The sequence below is a fragment of the Musca autumnalis genome, unplaced genomic scaffold (assembly GCF_047663935.1).
Source record: "Musca autumnalis isolate F117 unplaced genomic scaffold, ASM4766393v1 scaffold_3, whole genome shotgun sequence".
NCBI lineage: Eukaryota > Metazoa > Arthropoda > Insecta > Diptera > Muscidae > Musca > Musca autumnalis.
Genome location: NW_027411866.1, coordinates 225934909 through 225953949, shown reverse-complemented (window position 1 = coordinate 225953949; position 19041 = coordinate 225934909). Strand labels below are relative to the sequence as shown.

General features: G+C 32.8%; 1 protein-coding gene across 1 annotated transcript in view; it reads right to left on the bottom strand.

The window, feature by feature from the left end:
* Window positions 1-18294, bottom strand: part of LOC141399041 (uncharacterized) — a 460530-nt gene extending 442236 nt beyond the window's left edge. The window contains exon 1 of the mRNA XM_073977023.1: window positions 17718-18294. The gene's annotated coding sequence lies outside the window, so the exon portion shown is untranslated. The remainder of the gene's footprint in view (window positions 1-17717) is intronic.
* Between the last annotated feature and the right edge of the window lie 747 nt (window positions 18295-19041).

Here is a 19041-nt window from a genome sequence, read left to right as displayed (position 1 = left end):
TCTCCATGCCATGGGAATTGTTTCTCATTTATAACAGAGTTTGACTATATCTCTAATATGATGTGATTGCACCCACCCGCACAAATGTCTACTTACATCGAATTATTTTCGGAAATATATTTTTTTCATGTACAAGAATAAAGCTGAGGAACAACCACAAAAAAGTAACAATTTTTTTTCCCTACCACGTGTCAATGATGAATAACTCAATAGCGATTTTCATAAAGGGAGATTAAAAATAAAGAACATTCTAACAACATTTAAATACACTTACATCTGGCGTAAACATGTTTTTATCACCATCTTTGTCATCGAAATTTTCATCTTCAACACCTTGTTATTGTCATTGAAATGTTGCATACTTTTTTCGAAACGGTATGGGGGAGGTGGTGAATAATACTTTGTCTAGTGTGGCATATTTCTATTGTAAAACAACAAAACAAAAACCACTTGAGTTGTGATTTTTTTCGTTTTGTTTTGGAAAAAGAAGGATTTTGTGTAAATATGCGGGAATATATGTATATGGGGCGGCTATTGTTCGTTATTGGATATAAAAAAGAAACATTGGAGCATTGAATGATACGGGTTGCTTATCTGTTCCAAATGTAATTGCATGTAATGTAATTAAGAATAATGATGTGTTTTGTGGGAGGAAAGATGTGACAGCAACATAACATATTTTAAAAAAAATCGTAAGGTTCTTTCAGCCAGGCCGAACTTTTTATACTATTATAATTTTTTTATGGACAGCAATAGGCGTGAAATTTTTTAAAGAATATTTTTATGGACATCCGTAGTCGTGGAATTTTTTAAAGAATATTTTTTCAATAAATAAAAGTTGTTTTTCGAGATTGAGGTCGAAACCACGTCTATTTATTTAAAAACAAAAAGTTCGAAGAAAACAATAAAAACAGTGAATATTTTTTCATGGACAGCCATAGGCATGGAATTTGTTAAAGAATGTTTTTTCAAACACAAACACTTAATCGTGGAATTTTTTAAAGAATATTTTTCAAACACGACAATAGGCGTGGATTTTTTTAAAGAATATTTTTTCATTAACAGCCACAGACGTGGAATTTTTTAAAGAATATTTTTTCATTAACAGCCATGGGCGTGGATTTTTTTAAAGAATATTTTTTCATTAACAGCCATAGGCGTCGAATTTTTTAAAGAATATATTTTCATACACAGCCATATGCGTCGAATTTTTTAAAGAATATTTTTTCATCCACAGCCATAGGCGTGGAATTTTTTAAAGAATATTTTATCATTAACAGCCATAGGCGTGGAATTTTTTAAAGAATACTTTTTTCATTAACAGCCATAGGCGTGGAATTTTTAAAGAGTATTTTTTTCATCAAAAAAAGGAAAAATTGTATTGACAAATTTTAAAAAATTCAGAAAAAATTGTAATCGTCCGAACCCCATTACCACATAGGACTTAAATTTTTTGTAATTGAACATAATTTAATACAAGAAAATTAGGGGTTGAACATCTATAAAAATTGATTTTAAATATTAAAATCAAATTGGACCAATCAATATTAAAGAAGTTGTGAGTATTTCTTTGCATGTAATTTTTACAGAAATTGACTATTTCCAGGCGCGATATCTCTGGAACCGCTAGTCAAAAAAAATCTGAAAATATACTAAAATATTTTGCTAATGAGCAGCACCACCACAGCAAAAAATAAAGGAAATCAAAAACCTCATCTTGAAAAATTGACCGATTTCACTCAGAAATCCCCATACACTTTCATACGGGTAAAATGTGCCTCATCGAAATAATGGTTTGAGAACCCAAGTATGTATGTTTGGATGAAATGTGTTTCAGACAATTTGGAGTCGATTTAGCAATGTCCGTCCGTTTATCTGTCTGGCTGGTGCGCACGATAACACTCGAACGGATTAACCGATTTGGTCCAAAATTTAGCTTTCGTAATATTTTTTCCAAACTTAGTTTAAGTTCGAAGATGGGTTACATCGGTCCACTCCTTCCGGTACCTCCCCCACAAAAGTTCGAAAATGTTCGGAAAATTTCTGCGCACGGTAACTCTTGAAGGGAGTAACCGATTTGGTCCATACTTTGCACATCGTGAAATTTATACCAAACTTAGATGGGGTTCCAATATGGGCTCAGTCGGTCCACGCCTTCGGGTACCTCCCACACAAAATTTCGGAGAGTTCAGTTTAGGACCAGCTCTCGAATTACTCTGATTTTTATTGTAACAACTTGTGTTCACTGCCACCCATACGACGGTGCAAGTTTCATCAGGGGCGAGTCCATACTTCCTGAGAAAATAGTCTGAAAGGTGCAAAAAAACACCGTGTGTAGTGGTTGGAGCGCAAAATAACTCTCGAACGGATCTGCCGATTCGGTCCAAATTTTGGCCATCGTAATATTTTGTTTAAAATAAAGTTAAGTTCAAAGATAAGCCACATCGGTCCACTCCTTCAGGTACCTCCCCCAGAAAAGTTAAAAAATGTTCGAACAAATTGTGCGCACGATAACTCTTGAAGGGAGTGACCGATTTGGTCCATACTTTACACATCCTAATATATCTACCAGATACAGATCAGGTTCGAATATGAACTTTATTTGTCCACTCTTTTTTTGGTAGCTCTCACAAAATTTCGGATAAGTTCACTTTAAGACCTGCTCTCGAATCACTATGATTTTTTTGAAGCTTTTTGCATTCGCTGCCTCAATTACGACGGTAAAAGTTTTTTTTCAGGGGCAAGACCATCCTTCTTGAGAAAACAGCCCGAAAGGTGTAAAACCCCGCTATGGCACCATTTGTAGATGGCTGGAGAGCAAGATAACTCTCGAACGGAACAACCGACATAGTCCAAAATTTGGCCTCCGTCATATCTTGTCCAACCTTAGTTTTAGTTCGAAGATTTGCAATACCGGTCCACAACTTCTTGTACTTCCCCTCAATATTTAAACAAATTTCCCTAAAATGGTATGTACGATATCTCTTGAACGGGGCAACCATTTTGGCCCAAACTTTGTATCTTCTAATATTTTGTACAAATTTAGTTTTTTTAAGAATATTTTTTCATGGAAAATCATAAGCGTGGTATTTTTTTTAAAGAATATTTTTTTTGGTGGAAAACAATAGGAGTGGAAATTTTACAATTTTTTGAGAAAATAGCTCTTGAACCAAATTTAAATGGAAGGAACTACAATGTTCATGGTTGAGAAAAATCAAAAAACAACAGAAATCACTCGAGCGCTTTTTAAATAAATCGCGATTCAAGTTGACATTTTTAAGGGGTATTTAGGTTTTCACGATTTTGCTTGGAAACGGGAAGTCCTATCAAAATGGGACTAAAGAAAATATTGTAGCTATGAAAATTCTCTACAAAATTGGAGATCTTATTGAGATCTTGTAGAGAATTTTCATAGCTACAACAGTTTCTTTAGTCCCATTTTGATAGGACTTGCGGTTTCCATGCTATATCGTTAAAACCTAAAAAACCTTAAAGATGTCAACTTGAATCGCGACTTATTTAAAAGGCGCTTCGGGGATTTTTTGTTTTTTTCTCATCTAAGAACATTGTAGTTTCAGAATACGCAAAAACTTCCCAGGTGTTAGAACCTTCCATTTAAATTTGGTTCAACAGCACCGTGTGGTGTCAAAAAAATCAACAGTATAACTTCTCTTTTCCATTTTAAAATAGTATTTTCTATCTTCTTATGAATTTACGTGAATCCCTGTTTTGCTAAAAAATGATAGAAATATTATTTGTTAAAAATTATTTGTTAAACAAAAATAATTTTCTATTTTTTTCATACTTCTATAAATTATACTTTTTTGAAAACACAATCCTTTCCAAATGCTAACAAAATATTACACTAACACTGCTCTGCTGTGGTGTTGTAAATCACATAGGAGGATATCATCCTCTTCCATCAACCATTTGTTCTGTCCTTGTCCTAAGTACATAATTATGGGATTTGTTCGTGAGAAAAAATCCCAACATTTCCCTTCTGTTTTATTATTTGGACCAAAAAGTAACTTTTGCAATAAAATATAAATCCTTAATACAAAGATAATACCATAATTTACTGTTAGTACAAGTACAATTTTATAAATAACACAAACATATACATACAACATCAAAGTATACTCTTATAAGTGACTGGAGGCAAGTGTATTTTATGTTTTATAATTCAGTATGTATTGGTAAAACAAATAAATGATGCATAAGGCTTAAGCAGGGCTAGGCATATAAACATACTTTTAGGAGCTCGAATTATTGTTGTGGTGTGAATGCAGGGGTTTTAATTAGTATAATTGTATGTGTGAAGAGTGTTCCTATCACAGAGAGCATGCATGTGGAACTCTCGTACCGTACACTTTTAAGAAAAACACAATATTTTTATACCCTCAGCCTTTAGGCTAAAGAGGGTATTTACACTTTGATACGACCAAAAATGTGCCTCATCGAAATAATGGTTTTAGACCCCAAGTATGTTTGTACGATATCCGTTTCAGACAATTTTGAGTAGATCTAGCAATGTCCGTCCGTCTGTCTGTCTGTCTGTCTGTCCGTCTGTCTGTCTGGCTGGCTGGTGCGCACGATAACTCTCGAACGGATCAATCGATTCGGTTTAAATTTTGGGTATCGAATTTTTTTGTCCAGATTCGATTTAAGTTCGTAGATGGACCATATAGGTCCACTCCTTCAGGTACCTCCCCCACAAATGTTCAAAAATTGACGCAAAACTTGTGCGCACGATAACTCTTGTAGGGAATAACCGATTTGGTCCATACTTTGCACATCGTGTAATTTCTACCAAACTTAGATGAGGTTTCAATATGGACTCAATTGGTCCACTCCTTCGGGTACCTCCCACACAAAATTTCGGAAAAGTTCAGTTAAGGACCTGGTCTCGAATCGCTTTGATTTTTGTTTACGCAAGTTGTATTCGCTGTCCTCTATACGACGCTGTAAGTTTCATTAGGGGCAAGTCCATACTTCCTGAGGAAATAGCCTGAAAGTTACAAAAAGCCCTATGACACCGTGTGTAATGGTTGGAGCGCAAGGTAACCCTCGAACGGATCTGCCGATTCGGTCCAAAATTTGGCTTTCGTAATATTTTGTCCAAACTTAGTTCAAGTTCAAAGATGGATTATATCGGTCCACTCCTTCCGGTACCTCCCACACAAAAGTTCGAAAATGTTCGGAAAATTTGTGCGTACGATAACTCTTGAAGGAAGTTACCGATTTGGTCATTACTTTGCACATTATGAAATTTCTACCAGACTTAGATGAGGTTCCAATATGGACTCAATCGGTAAACTCCTTCGAGTACCTCCCACACAAAATTTCGGAAAAGTTCAGTTTAGGACCTGCTCACGAATCGCCTTGGTTTTTGTTGTAACATCTTGTATTCACTGTCCCCTATACGAAGGTACAAGTTTCCTCAGGGGCAAGTCCATACTTCCTGAAAAATAGCGTGAAAGTTGAAAAACAAACTCTATGACACCATGTTTATGGGTGGAAGCGCAAGATAATTCTCGAACAGAAATGCCGATTCCGGCCAAAATTTGGCCTTCGTAATATTGTTTCCAAACTTAGTTTAAGTTCGTAGATAACCCATATCGGTCCACTCCTTCAGGTACCACCCCACAAAAGTTCAAAAATATTCGGAAAAATTGTACTCACGATAACTATTGAAGGGAGTAACCGATTTGATTCATACTTTACACATTCTCATAATATCTACCAGATATAGATCAGGTTCGAATATGGACTATATTTGTCCACTCCATCCCGTACCTCCCACACAAAATTTTGTATAAGTTCACTTTAAGACCTGCTATTGTATCACTTTGATTTTTGTTGAAGCAACTTACATTCGCTGTCTCAATTACGATGGTAAAAGTTATTTCAGGGGCAAGTCCATACTTCTTGAGAAAACAGCCCGAAGGGTTTAAAAACCCCCTATGGCACCCCCTTGGTCTATGTCGGTCCATTCCTTTAAGTACCTTTTCCGCAAAAAAAAAATTTTTGAACTTTAATCCTAATCAACATTTTTGTCGGTTCATACGACCAAAATTTTGAAACCCCCTAACTACATAAATTTTTTGTGAAAAAAGTGTTTCAATTTGCCCATGCTGAGGGTATATCTCTGTCGGCAAAGCCGACTGATACTTTTTTACTTGTTTATATTAATTAAAATGTATTTGTTTGTATTCTAGGAATTATCAAAATGAAAACATTATTCTGCCCTAATCAAATTTTTAACAAAATTTCAAAAATGTTCAAACATTTCATTTCAAGTAATTAATTGTGCAGATCGAAGAGTACAATTGGCATTCTAATTTTTAAAAGAATTTGAATAAAATTCTTTTTGTAAAAACCGCAAGAAATATTCAACACAATTAGGGGGACTATTTAAAGGTCATTTTATGTATCTAAAGGTAAGAATTCAAACTCTGTATGTACAATGTATGTATATATTTACAACATTTACATAAACTTAGCAATTTCTGTTGGGAGTATGTGCAAAATTAAATAGAACATTCCTCATTCGTGGCAAAGACGAAAGAAAACACTTCGTGTAGGAGTACATATCAATTCTATGCATATTTGTTTTATGGAAATAATATTTGACAAATCGAAAGATGGCACTGTGGTCCCACTTGTATGGGAAGGTGCGACAAAAATATTTATAATCGTCGGATCAGTCTGATTTTTCCAGTATATGCTAAAAATAAGTAAAAAATACTTTAGACAAAAAATCATCACTATGGGTCCAGTTTTTCCCATAGCCCCCATGTAGCGGTACCGCCCTATTTCAGGTATTTTGAAGTTTTTATCTACATTTTCGGCCCTAACTGGCTGTACTTTAGTATTTGGGGTTCCCAATGATCAAAAACCTTCTGCGCCAAAAATGGTGGTCTTAGGTCCAGGTTTCGGTATAGCCCTCATATTACGGTACCTCCCGATTTCAGGTATTTTGAAGATTTTATCAACCTTTTCGGCCCGAATTGGTTGTAATCTGTCATTTGGAGTTCTCAATGAACAAAAACCTTCTGCGCTAAAAATGGTGGTCTTAGGTCCAGGTTTGGGTATAGCCCTCATATTAGGTACCTCCCAGGGACGTAGCCAGGATTTCATTTCGGGGGGGGCCCACCTGACCAAAATTTTGAAAGTTCGAAAATGACTTATTTAGCAAAGATATAAACCTTATTTTAAACTTATTTCAATGATGAAATAATTTTCGTTACTATTTTTTAATTCAAATGGCGTAAGACTTCTTGGCCAATTTTATCTTGTTTTCAGAACTTTTTTGACTGTTAATACATGTATGGTCAACACAATGAATATATTAATAATCCCATATATTTTTGGGCGTACAATTTATCAAATAATTCACAACTATAGTGAATGTTATGAAATTCAGTGATATCACTTCGGTAAGACCAAAAGAAAGCGAATACAATCGGAAAAGCTTAGAAATATCATAACATTTAATTTTCAAATCTCTTAACATTATAATTTTCAAATATATGCAAAAATCCGATGTCCACTTATCACAAAGAATTTCTGAAGGCCGGGAACTAATGCTGAGCAATATACGTAAATGATAAATTCTGTCGCCAAACATGCATCTGTCAATAGACTAGTTTTGGCGTCCAATCGTCGGACTTCACTTATAGAAATTCTGGTTTCCTATCCTGGATCTACTCAGGAACAAGGGAAACTCTGGAATCCAGTCTCAAATTCTTTTAAAATGAAATTATGTCACCCAATCCAAGGTCTATACCTGTATACATTCTTTTAGCAAAAATCCATAAACACAATTTTCCCAATCTAAATTTTTTATACTCTCCGCCTTTAGCCAAAATGTTCATCATCGAAATAATGGCTTTAGGGCCAAAGTGTATTTGGAAGAAATCTGTTTCAGAAAACTTGGAGTCGACTTAGCTATGTCCGTTCGTCTGGTTATCTGCCTGGAGAGCACGATAATTCTCAAACACATCAACCGATCAACTTTGAAGATGGACCATATCGATCTACTCTTTCTGCAAACTTCCACAGAGTGTTTCAAAAATTTTCAGCGAAGTGCAGTTTAAGACCTCCCTGTATAAGCTGTGAAAGCTTAAGACCTCAATGGTCATGGCTTCACTTCCTTAATGCTTATAATTTAGTTATAAGTAAAAATATGAAATAAATAAAAAGAACTCTCTGTAAACGCTTAGCTTTTTTGCAACAAGTGTTCTCGGGGCCCCTATTACTACAGAACAAGTTTTTCAGAGGCAAGTCTATACTTCCAGAGAAAATGGCCCGAAAGCTGTAAAGAACACCTAAGGTAGTCATGTGTAGTGGCTAGTGCGCACGACAACTTTCGAACCGGATACTGCGTTGGTCCAAACTTTATTTATCGCAATCATTTAGCGAACCTTAGATATACAAAATTCGAAGATGGTGCTTTTCGGTCTGCTTCTTCTGGTATTTCCCCCCCAAATTTTAAGAATTTTAGCTAAAGTGGTATGCGCTAGTTTTCTTGAACGGAGCAACAGATTGGGTCCAAACTTTGGATTTAGTAATATTTTTTCCAAACTTTGTTTTTGCTCGAAAATGGGCCATACTGGGGTACCTTCCTCACAAACCTTCAAAATAGTTGTTTAAGTGCAGTTTAAGGTCTATTTGAGGATCTTTAGACATTTTTACTGAAGGTATTCTTTGTGTTTAGAGCGGTGTTATGTTTTTCGTGGGCAAGTCCATATTTCCTGACATAAGGGTCAAAAGTGAAAATTATACTTTGGCGAACTGAAATGACTGGTGGGCGCAATATCTTTTAAAAGGAATGACTCCCAAAATAAGATCTACTCCCAAAATGAACCATCTCCACATATCAACCATACGCAAGCGATCTTCATTCCAAATATCAGAATTACGAAAATTAGGGTCACATAGTACTTTCATGTATTTTCTGTACGTATTTCCAAAACCAACTCCATTTTTCTACGCTACGCAAAACGTAGTTCCTTACCACCAATACTAACTTTAGAACCCTTTAGTACTTTCCGCACACATAAGTACGAATTTCCAAAATTACCTCCATATTTCAACCCCAAACTTCAACAATAATCTTTATTCCAAATTTCAGGATTCTAGTTCTATTCACATTTTACAAAATTTAGTACCATTTAGTACACATAAATAAGAACTTCCAAAACTAACTCCAAGTCCCAACCCCTTACTCCAACAGTAACTTAAATTCCTAATTTCAGGATTTTAGCTCCATCCATTCATCCAAGTTGTTCCAAATTTAGTACCATTTTGTGCTCTTCGTATCCATATATGCGAGTTTCCAAAAATACCTCCATATCTCAAACTTACACTTCAACAGTAATCTTAATTCCAAATCTCAGGATTCCAGCTCTACCCCTTCACCCAAATCCAACTTGCACCAAATTTAGTAAAATTTTATACTTTTCGTATCCATAAATACGAATTTCTAAAACTTTCCAAACCTACAATCCAATAGTAATTTTAATTCCAAATTTCAGGATTGAAGCTCCATCCGTTCACCAAAATACAAATTGTACCAAATTTAGTACTTCTTAGTACTTTTTGTACCCATAAGCATGAATTTCCAAAACTACATTAATCCTAAATTCCAACAGCAAAGCTCAGTATTCCAGCTCTATCCGTTCTTCCACATCTAAATTTGACAAAATTTAGTACTATGTTGTACCTTTCGTTCGGCATGAATTTCCAAACTACCTCAATATCTCAATCCTACAATCCATCTTAATTCAAAATTTCAGGATTCTAGCTCTATCCGTTCTTCCATTTTCAAGTCGCATCAAATTTAGTACCATTTAGTACTTTTCGTACACTTGTGTATCCTAGTACATTTCCAAAATCAACACCTTACGTCAAACCTACATCTCAACCTTTATTTTCATTCCAAATTTCAAGTTTTTAGCTCTATCCGCTCACATAATACAAAATGAAACCAAATTTAGTATATTTTAGTACTTTTCGCATACTTTTAGTTCAAAATCATAAAGTCAGTCAGTGAGTCAATCAATTTACTCTTTTATTAGTATAGATTGTTGAATTGTTCTTATAAAAAATTTCAAAAACAAAATATCGCCAAAATGTTTTTTCTGGATGTTGTTTATAAGCCAAAGTCATGGACGTAATATGTTACAAACGTTCAATAAATACAAATAAACGTTATTTTCTGAACTCAGTAACACTTATAGTTAGCCTAAAATTTCTATTAAACGCTTAAACAAGACCTTAAAACTTAACAAGAACTACGCATAAAATTGCTCAAAAAGCCCAACTTGTTCATTATTTTTATATTTTCAAAGATGGTGGACAATAAGTATACCAATGTAGTTCAATAATTCTCTGTAATACTTCCAACTACTTTATATATTTCTTGAACAATTTAAAACCGTTTAAAATTTTACTCAAAAATTAAAAAATGTGTAACATAAGCTAATATCCTATGGGAACTAAAATCATTTCGACTACGTCGGTGGTACCTCCATATTTCAGTTTGTATTTTGAGGTTTTTATCTACATTTTCGGTTCGAATTGGTTGTAATTTGCTATTTAGAGTTCTTAGTGGTCAAAAAACGTCTCCGACTGGTATCGTGGACTGCAAAAGAAACAAATTATTCCAATTGAGGCCAGAATATTTCATGGTAGGGGATATAATATATAATATAATACAATTAAAACATAAAACAAAGAAGAAACAGAGAATACAGTAATACGGCATATTCACTGAAACGACCAGAGGCATCGTCAGTATTTTAAGTGTCACACACGGAAATGCAAATATATGCAGCTGGAAACAATTTTTTTGTAAACTTGACACTATTTCGAACATTCTTCAAAAAATTTGGAGAGTTAGTAAAACGCAACTTCAATTTTTAGGACTTGGAAAAAAAATCAACAAAAAAGTATTAAAAATAATGTGATTTTCCGCAAATTTTATGCTAATAATGTGTACAAATTTTTATGTAAAAGTAATTAGAAACCCTTGTACTAAAACTTCCATTTCAAAAAAAAATAATTCTATCCTTTAAATTTTGAGTTACTTGTCTTGTAAGAAGTCACAACCTCACTGATGTTTTTAAAGTTTTTGAGAGATCAAACGTAAATGTCAACTTCTTCTGTTTTGTTTTGTTAAAAACCGTTATAAATTACAAAAACAGTGGTGGAATATTAAAATATGATATATTTAGAGACAATTTGCTGAATTGTCGCAGAGATTTGCTGTTATCGATCTTTCGATTTTTGTAGCAGGTTGGGACCAGTGTGGATGGTGTTGAATGTATACACCCCAAGATCAAGCTCAAATTGTTTAAGTTCAGCTAAGGGCTCTCCTCGGATCATTTTGAAGTTTTACGACAATTAGTCCTTTAGGAACTAATTATAACGATATAATTGGTTTCGTGTGGAATTTCGCACTTTCTGAGATAATGAAGCTAGATCTTTTCTATGCGGTTTTATTCAAGCGTCGTAATAATTATTCCAAACCTACATAAACTGAGAAGATGGGTCAAATTGAAATAAAAAATGTTTTCCCCGTAGGCAGTTTTTGCGGTTCTAATTACAATCGATTATTTTTTATTTAACGATTTTAAAATTCCAACAGACATCAACTCATATGGGTAGTAAGCAGGATAGCTCTCGAATAGAGTACATACACCAAAAATTGTTCTTGTAGGCATTTTAAGCATGGTCACACGTACTGTACCGATTACAACAATATAAGATATTGAGGGAGAAGATCACTATTCCTTGCAAAAAAAAATATATCTAAATCTCATCCGATTTCGATATAATTTGGCACAACTATTTCTACGTCAAATTCCGAGGCATTTTTAAAATTTCATTGAAATCGGACATATATAACGTATTTGGTGCATCAAATACATGGAATCGGCCGAAAATATATATCGGAGCTATATCCATATCTGAACCGAGTTTTATATAATTTGGCCCATGCATTTCTGGACTAATATCCGTCACACATTCCAAATTTCATTGAAATTGGACATTCATAGCGTGTTTGGTGCATTAAATACATTAAATCTGCCGAAAATATTTATATGGTAGCTATATCAAAATCTCTCCCCTTGACCTCACCCCGCTTATTTTGTAAGAGATGACATGTACATACTTCCTGCTTATTTTGACAACATTTGGAGACTATACCTGTTACCGTTCTATAGATATTCGCATATTAAATAAATTTTTTGGAGATACCTCTGATTCTGGTGCTACATATATCTCCAGATTCCCGCGGAATGTAAAAAATTTATATAGCCTATGTTACTTTCAGGCGACGCCGGAATATACTCTCAAAATGTCAGGAAAATCTGTCCAGCGGTTCTTGAGTTATTAAGTCACAAACAAACGTACAACAATCGAATTTAATTTTCTTTTTTATAATGTGGTATTTCATTTGTTTATAAATCATTTTATTGAACACACATACATACATGTAACACGGTGCTCTTGAGTCAAATTTAAATGGAAGGTGCTTACACCTGGGAAGTTTTTGCGGATTCTGAAACTACAATGTTCATAGATGAGAAAAATCAAAAAACAAAAAAAAATCGCCGGAGCGCTTTTTAAATAAATCGCTATTCAAGTTGACATTTTTAGGGGTAGTTCAGGTTTTCACGATTTTGCTTAGAAACCGCAAGTCCTATCAATATGAGACTGAAGAAAATATTGTAGCTATGAAAATTCTCTATAAGATTGACCTTTACGGTATTTTCGTAGGTTTTACCATTTTTGAGATATTGAAGTTCAAATTGGGACAATGCACTGACTGCATCGCCCCCTTATAAAACAATTTCATGAAGGGTGCGCCTTAACTAACTTTTAATGAAAAACGCTTACACAGGGGAAGTTTTTATGAATTCTGAAACAGCAATGTTCATAGATGAGAAAAATTCAAAAACAAGAAAAAATCGCTGTAGGGATTTTTAAATAAATCACGGTCAAAATTCACATTTTTAGGTGTTTTTTAGGTTTTCACGAGTTTGCTTGGAAACCGCAAGTCCAATCGAAATGGGCTAAAGAAAATGTTGTAGCTGTGAAAATTCTTTACAGGTTTGACGTTTACAATTTGTTCTCAGGCTGTACCATTTGTGAGATAAAGAAGCTCAGTTTACATTTTTACGTTTTTTTTTTTTTGTCAGGGTTTCGCGATTTTGCTTGATTACGGCAAGTCTTATCGGCACGGTACATGAGAAAATCGTATAGCTGTGAAAAGTCTGTACAAGACTGGCTTATGTAATTTTTCCTAGGTTGTACCATTTTTTTAGATATATAAGTTTAAGTTGAGAAATTGCAGTCATGGCATTGTTTTATAAGGAGACGATACAGGATTGAATTGAATTTGAATTGTCCCAATTTCAACTTCTATATCTCAAAAGTTGTAAAACCTATGATGAAAATATCATTAAGTTCAATCTTGTAGAGAATTTTGATAGCTACAACATTTTCTTTATTCCCATTTTGCTAGGACTTGCGGTTTCCAAGCAAAATGGCAAAAACTTAAACAACCCCTAGAAATGTCAACTTGAATCGCGATTTATTTGAAAAGCGCTCCGACGATTTTTTTTTTGTTTGTTGATTTTTCTCATCTATGAACATTGTAGTTTCAGAATATTTTCCATTTATCAAAATCGTGGAGGCTTTAAAGAATATTTTCCATTAATCAAAATCGTGGAGGTTTTAAAGAATATTTTGCAGTATTCAAGATAGTGGGTTTTTTTAAGGAACATTTTTCAATATTCAAAATCGTGAATTTTTTTAAAATTATTTTTCAATATTCAACATCGCCGTTTTTAAAAATTATTTTTCAATATTCAACATCGCCGTTTTTTTAAGAATATTTTTCAATATTCAAAATCATTATTTTTTTATTTTTCAATATTCAACATCGCGGTTTTCTTAAAATAATTTTTCAATATTCAACATCGCGGTTTTTTTAAAAATTAATCAAAATCTTGGATTTTTTAAAGAATATTTTCCATTAATCAAAATCGTGGATGTTTTAAAGAATATTCTGCACTATTCAAAATTGTAGGGTTTTCAAAGAACATTTTTCAATATTCCAAATCGTGAATTTCATAAAAATTATGTTTCAATATTCAACATCGCAGTTTATTTAAAAATTATTTTTCAATATTCAACAACGCGTTGTTTTAAAGAATATTTTTCAATATTCAAAATCGTGAATTTTAAAAAATTATTTTTAATATTCATAATTGTGCATTTTTTCAATATTAAAAATCGTGAATTTTTTATGGATTTTTTGAAGAATATTTTCCATTATTCAAAATCGTGGATGTTTTAAAGAATATTTTGCAGTATTCAAAATAGTAAAACACATTTTTCAATATTCAAAATATTGGGTTTTTAAAGAACGTTTTTCAATATTCAAAATCCTGAATTTTTTTAAAATTCCTTTTCAATATTCAACATCGAAGTTTTTTAAAGAATATTTTTCAATATTCAAAATCGTGAATTTTTAAAAATTATTTTTAATATTCAAATTCGTGAACTTTTTCAATATTAAAAATCATGAATTTTTTAAAGAATATTTTCCAGTATTCAAAATCGTGGATGTTTTAAAGAATATTTTGCAGTATTCAAAATAGTAGGGTCATAAAAGAATATTTTTCAATATTCAAAATATTGGGGTTTTAAAGAACGTTTTTCAATATTCAAAATCGTGAATTTTTTAAAAATTATTTTTCAATATTCAACATCGAAGTTTTTTAAAGAATATTTTTCAATATTCAACATCGTTGTTTTCTAAAGAATATTTTTCAACATTCAACAACGCGGTTTTTTAAAGAATATTTTTCAAGATTCAAAATCCTGAATTTTTTAAAAATTCCTTTTCAATATTCAACATCGCGGTTTTTTAAAGAATATTTTTCAATATTCAACATCGCGTTTTTTTAAATTTAATATTCAAAATCGTGAATATTTAAAGAATATTAAAATCGTAATTTTTTATACCCTCAGCCTTTAGGCTAAGGAGGGTATATACCCTTTGATACGATGAAAATGTGCCTCATCGAAATAATGGTTTTAGACTCCAAGTATGTTTGGACGAAATGTGTTTCAGACAAACTTAGCTTAAGTTCGAAGATGAGCTACATCGGTCCACTCCTTCCGGTACCTGCCCCACAAAAGTTCGAAAATGTTCGGAAAGTTTGTGCGCACGATAACTCTTGTATGGAATGACCGATTTGGTCCATACTTTGTACAGCGTAAACTTTCTACCAGAGTAATATGAGTTTCCAATATGGTCTCAATAGGTCCACACCTTCGGTTACCTCCCACACAAAATTTCGGAAAAGTTCAGTTTAGGACCATCTTTCGAATCGCGTTGATTTTTCTATTCACTGCCGTCCATACGACGGTATAAGTTTCATCAGGGGCAAGTCCATACTTCCTAAGAAAACAGCATGAAAGTTGCAAAAAACCCCTATGACACCGTGTGAGGTGGTTGGAGAGCAAGGTAACTCTCGAACGGATCTGCCGATTCGGTCCGAAATATGGCCTTAGTAATATTTTGTGCAAACATAGTTTAAGTTTGAAGATAAGCCATATCGGTCCACTCTTTCAAGTACCTCCCCCACAAAATTTCAAAAATGTTCGGAAAAATTGTTCGTACGGTAACTCTTGAAAGGAGTGGCCGAATTGGTCTATACTTTACACATCCTAATATATCTACCAGATATAGATCAGGTTCAAATATGGACTATATTTGTCCACTCCATCGGGTACCTCCCTCACAAAATTCCGGATAAGTTCACTTTAAGACCTAATATCGAATCACTTTGATTTTTGTTGAAGTAACTTTCATTCGCTGCCTCAATTACGATGGTAAAAGTTTTTTTAGCGGCAAGTCCATACTTCTTGAGCAAACAGCCCGAAGAGTGTAAAAACCCCCTATGGCACCATATGTTGAGGCTGGAGGTCCACTTCCATAACGGTCAATGTCGATCCATTCCTTTTAGTATCTCCTCCGCAAAACTTTTGGTCTTTAATCCTAATCAACATTTTTGTCGGTTCAAACGCCCAAAAGTTTTAAAACCCCCTAAATACATACGTATTTTGGGAACAAATTGTTTCAATATACACAGGCTGAGGGTATATCTCTGTCGGCAAAGCCGACTGATACTTTTTTACTTGTTTACAAAATTTTCGTTATCGTGGATTTCAAGATTCAAAATCTTGAATTTTTTAAAAATTCCTTTTCAATACTCAACATCGCGTTTTTTTTAAAGAATATTTTTCAATATTCAACAACGCGGTTTTTTAAAGAATATTTTTCAAGATTCAAAATCCTGAATTTTTTAAAAATTCCTTTTCAATATTCAACATCGCGGTTTTTTTAAAGAATATTTTTTTCGCGTTTTTTTTTAATTTAATATTCAAAATCGTGAATATTTAAAGAATATTAGATCGTTATTTTTTTTACAAAATTTTCGTTATCGTGGATTTTTTAAAGAATATTCAAAATCGGGGAATGTTTGCAGGATTTCCCTGTAGGTTTTAAAAAAATATTTTTATTTCGTACATTTTTAAATAAAATTGTCCAAGAATATTCAGTTCCAAATCCAATCGAATTTAATTTTCTTCTTTATATTATTTATTTTCCAGTATTCAAAATCGCGGATTTTTTAAAGAATAATTTCCATTAACCAAATTGTGGATGTTTTAAAGAATATTTTGCAGTATTTAAAATTAAAGAACATTTTTCAATATTCAAAATATTGGGGTTTTTAAAGAAAAATTTTCAATATTAAAAATCGTGAATTTTTTAAAAATTATTTTTCAATATTAAAAATCGCGGTTTTTTAAAGAACATTTTTCAATATTCAACATCGCTGTTCTTTTTAAATTATTTTCTAATATAATATTTATCAATATTCAAAATATTGAATTTTTTCAATATAAAAAATCGTGAATTTTTTAAAGAATATTAAAAATCGGGGAATGTTTGCAGGATTTCCCTGTAGGCTTCTAAGTAATATTTTTATTCCGTGGATTTTAAAAAAGTATTTTAACGTCAAAAGAAGCACGGATAGTTTAAGAATATTCTGTTCCAAATAAAATATATATTAAGATTAAAAAAATTCTTTGGGATTTGTCAACTTCTAAAAACACATAGATATTTTTCCCTCTTAGAATTTTCTTGGAAAACATTCTAAATTAAAAAAAAAAATATATATTACCGTTACCGTTTATATCACTCCAAAATCCATAACATATTACCAACAAAATAGTATACATATAGGCAATCATCAGTATATTGTTGCATACCATTAGGCTTATACTTAAATTATATGCCACTCAATGAAATTTAATATGTTATTATTGATATGGCTGCACACACACACACGGCTGCTAAGGATATAAAATGATTGATTTCCAATAAGGCCTAATGGATCCGTTACAACACAAAACAAAGAAAGTAACTTAAAGACCGAACGACCGAAAGACCAAAATAACAACAATATGTGAAAGTAATCTATTTTAAGGAGTGCAAACAAATACACCATTAAAACCCAATTTGGTAAACATATTTAATTTCAAAATATTTGCTGAATCAATAACCTGAACCTGGACGACAACTACAACGACGGCAATGGTGACAATGTTCCACAATTATAACTTACAATTTGTGTGGCTGTGTGTTAGCCTTTGATAGGCGTGTTGTATTCCAAGAAGATAAGAGGGTAATCCAATAAAAAGTAGGTTATGTTAAATTGGAGCTCAGGTGCAATATTTCTTAAGGTGAATTTTAAGTTAAACACTATGTTTTCGGTATACTTATTTTACACACTTATTGAATTTTGAGATATATTAAATTTTGAAAATTTCTTTAATTAATACACATTTTTAATTTTAACACTTAAATAAGAAGATATTTTTAGGATAATATTTATTTACTTATTTAATAATTTCTTTTTATCATTTGTGTTTATTTCATTAAATTTTTCACATAAATTTGTATTTTGTTTACAATTTAACCCATTTTGTTTTTAAAAGAACTACTTAAATTTTTTATGTCATTTTTAAACATTACTTTAAACCGCCAACAACAACAAGAAATTGTTTTGGTATTTAATTTAGGCCGCAACCGTAACCGTATCCCACTCAACGAAAGCAATAGCCGTACGTTATGCCATGAATATACGCGCACAACTAATTTGAAATTACGACGTGCTAGCCATTTAATATCAAAAGAAAAACAAATTGTTGTCGGCAAAACGAAAGCTTTTCGTATCAAGAAACAGCTGTTTCTCCACCCCAAAAGCTTTCCACACACAATAAACAAAAAGTTACAAAGGCTTTGGTCACCCTAAATGGAAAAACTTTGAGAGCATAAGAAATCTAGATTCTCTTTAATTCCCTCTTCCGCCATTACTCTTCTCCTTCACACCGTGTGTGTTTATGTTGACTATGGTGCAAAGTAAGCCACAAAAATTGAAGCATGCGTTTAGGCTCTTCAAAGTATGGGAAAACCAAAGCATATAACGTCCGGTTTGTAGGGCATGTTTGTGCTTGTTATTTACTATACGGACTTTTTGGCATGTCAACAAGAAACAACAGAATCAAAACAAAAAGAAAACGAACGATTTAGTAACCAAAAATGTCGAAAGAGGGCAAATAGGTACGTGTTGCTTCCAAATTAGTGGTTTCATGGGACAAATGGATTAAGTACAATTTCGAGTTATTTTCATTTTGAGAGGAAGGTAAGTTAAGGAAGAGGTAGGAAGACAAGACGAGTTATCATATAGAATTAAAAAAATAACTTCAGTATATAACAAGTAAATAAGTATCAGTCGGCTTTGCCGACAGAGATATACCCTCAGCCTATGTGAATTGAAACTTTCATCTACGGTCAGATCGAATCTATTTATGGTTTTTTCCGTATTTTGTTGCCTTTTTTTGGACATTTGAACATGGCGACGAAAATATGGATTAGGATTAAAGTTC